Source organism: Trichosurus vulpecula, chromosome 8 (assembly GCF_011100635.1).
Source record: "Trichosurus vulpecula isolate mTriVul1 chromosome 8, mTriVul1.pri, whole genome shotgun sequence".
NCBI lineage: Eukaryota > Metazoa > Chordata > Mammalia > Diprotodontia > Phalangeridae > Trichosurus > Trichosurus vulpecula.
Genome location: NC_050580.1, coordinates 191,294,081 through 191,297,165, shown reverse-complemented (window position 1 = coordinate 191,297,165; position 3,085 = coordinate 191,294,081).

Sequence of the window (3,085 nt, the reverse complement as noted above, 5' to 3'; positions counted from 1 at the left end):
TATGGAAGCATGTAGATGTTGGCATCTGCTCTTGCTTATAATTTTAGAGAGCTGCTTGGGAGTCTGAGAAGTTAAGTGGCTTGTCAAAGATCACACAGCCAGGGTGTGTCAGAGGTGGACTGGAACCCAGGTCATTCTGACTGAGTGTAGGTTTGCTATCCTCCTTCCCCTGCTGCCTCTGGTCGGTGTTAAAGGTCTCTATGAATGTGAGTTTCATACAAACATAACTTTAGAACCAGAAGGGATCTTAGAGATCATTAACACCTTCATTTTACAGTTGAAGAAACTGAGACGTAGGAAACTTAATTGACTTGTCAATGGTCCCACTACCAGCAGGTATGAGATACAAGACTTGTCTCTTATTGTATCCATAGCTAACTTTAAAACTACTTTGGGTTCCATCAAGGTTTCTAAATGATTTGCCAACACTGTGTTTCTTCTGAAAAAAAAAATAGGCTCCAGCTGGCAGTTTTTAAATCAACCATCTTTATTTGATTTGCAGAAGAGCAATCCCCACACCAGCTGAAAGGCAGATCATGTAATTTCATTTTATAAACACAGTTTGGTTAAGGTCTGCATAAACTTCCATGGGCACGTTGTCCTGAGCAGACCCTTTCCTCATAGGGCAACTGAGCAAAAGTCTGATCAGAATGGCCCAGGGAGGGGGTTGGCAGGGGCAGCACCTCAGGAGTTTCAAGCCTACAGGGCAGTTTCACAGCCAAGTTTGAAAGGCTTGAAAAAACAGGGTTAGAATGGAAGTGCTGACACAAGCTATGAAGAGTGAATGGCCTCACTATATTGCTGAAACAATCTATTTGAGAAATGAATACATCTTTTTTTTAAAATTTTTTTTGTGCATTAATCTTTGAGTCGCTTCTGCGTGACTTCAGATGGGAATCCGCCATCCGAACCAGCACAACCTGGCCCCATTAAGGAGTATGCATGTGCTCAGTGAATAGGGCCCTTGATCGCATTCCCACAAATTATGCTGCTCTCGAAAAGATGTGAACTAAGTCCCAACACGTTAAGAATGCTTAGGGGGAGAAAATGATGGAAGATTTTTGCTTCTGTGCTACAGAAATAGAAGGAGGAGGGGCTAAAAAAGAGCAGCAAGTTGGGGCAGCTAGGTGGCACATTGGATAGCAGCGCACCAGCCCTGGGGTTAGGGGGACCTGAGTTCAAATCTAGCCTCAGACACTAGCTATGTGACCCTGGGCAAGTCACTTAACTCTGGTTGCCTCAAAAAAAAAAAAAAGAAAGAAAAACCAGTTAAGACTTTTTTTTTTCCTTTTAGCTTCTGCTAAGGTAGAATAACTGAAATAGGTAATTATTAGGGGAACTCATTGCTAAAGTTTACCCAAAGACCTTCTATTCTTGTAGGAAGAATAGTCCAATTTCCTTTTTTTCTGACACAGTTTGTTAGGCTCTCTAGGGTAAGCTAATGACATGGTTTCTGTCTTTATACTCTAGAAAGAAGTACAGGGCAGTGGATAGAGAGCTGGCCTCAGAGAAGATATGAGTTCAAGTCCTGCTTTTAACATATACCGGCTCTGTGAGCCTGGGTAAAGTAGGTAACTTCACAGTGCACCAGGCGATTCTCTAAGACTATAAATTTCAGAGAGTACTGACCTGCTTTGGTAGAAAGAATTCCCTTAACCAATGAAATCCCAAGGCCTGTCCTCCTCCCTATACCATCTTTGCATTGAGGGATGAATATTGTTCAGTTACCAGGGATTTAGATCCTATAATATCAACACTTAGAGCAGCTAGGTGATACAGGGGACAGAGTGCTGGAATTGGAGTCAGGAAGACTTATCTTCATGAGTTCAAATCCAGCCTCAGATATTTACTGGCTGTGTGACCCTGGGCAAGTCACTTAACCCTGTTTACCTCAGTTTCCTCATCTGTTAAATGGGCCAGAGAAGGAAATGGCAAAACACTGTAGTATCTTTGCCAAGAAAAGCCCAAATGGGGTCACAAAGTGTTAGACATGACTGAAAAACCACTGAACAAGCAACATCAACACTTAACATAGTACTGGGCGCATAATAGGTGGCCAGTAAATACTTCATTGCACAAGCAGGGTTAGGAACCCTGCTGCTGTCCTTGTAGAGTCTTCAGATCTAGGGTTGAGCCCTTACTGGCTGTGTAACCTCAGGGTCATCTCCAGTGGTCCTGATGAATATCTGGCTCCTGAACCCAGGTGGCTCTGGAGGAGAAAGTGAGGCTGGTGACCTTGCATAGCCCTCCCTCACTCAAATCAAAGTCAACTGCAAGTCATGTCATCATTTCCCTGATGTCACGGTTCTCTTTGAGAACAAAGGACAAAACACAACCTCAGGCAAATCTGGATTCAAATGCCACCCCTTCCATGAAGCTTTCTTTGAGTTTCTCCTTTTGGAATCAATCCCCCCACAGTGATTGCTTTGTACATTTCTTATTGTACCTTTACATTCTGCTCCAGATGTGTGCCCCTTTATTGTAGGGTCTAAGATCTACAGCTGGAAGAGAAGTGTTAGGGGTCTCTGTAGCTCTAACAGGTAATGGCTGCACCCTGTTCGCTCAGGCTTCATGTTGGGATGGAATGAGGTACTCACAAGTAATTGAACAGTTACCAAAAATGAGGTTTATTTTGCTAGAACAGAGCAAGGATACAGTGGTTCTTAGCTTCTCTAGATGTAGCCCATCTTTTGTCCGGTCAGCAGGGCAGTGTGACTCTCATGATCTCCAGACATCTGCCAAGTTGGGGGAGGGGCCCGAATCCGCCTGAGTCAGTTAGTGTGTCAACTAACATTTATAAAGCACCTACTATGTGCCACGCACTGTGCTAATAACTGGGGCTTGGAAGAAAGGCCGAAGAAAAAATTCCAAACAACAACAAAAACCCCAGTCCTTGTTCTTAAGGAGCTCACAGTCCAGTGGGGGAGACAACATGGAAATAGCTGTATACAAACAAAATATATACAAGATAAGTTGGGGGTAGTCTCAGAGGGTGAGAATCTGTAAGACCTTAGATGACCAGGAAGGTATCAGGGAGCCAGAGGCCAATCAGGTTTTAGCCACCCCTTTGTTGGCTTTTAGGAAA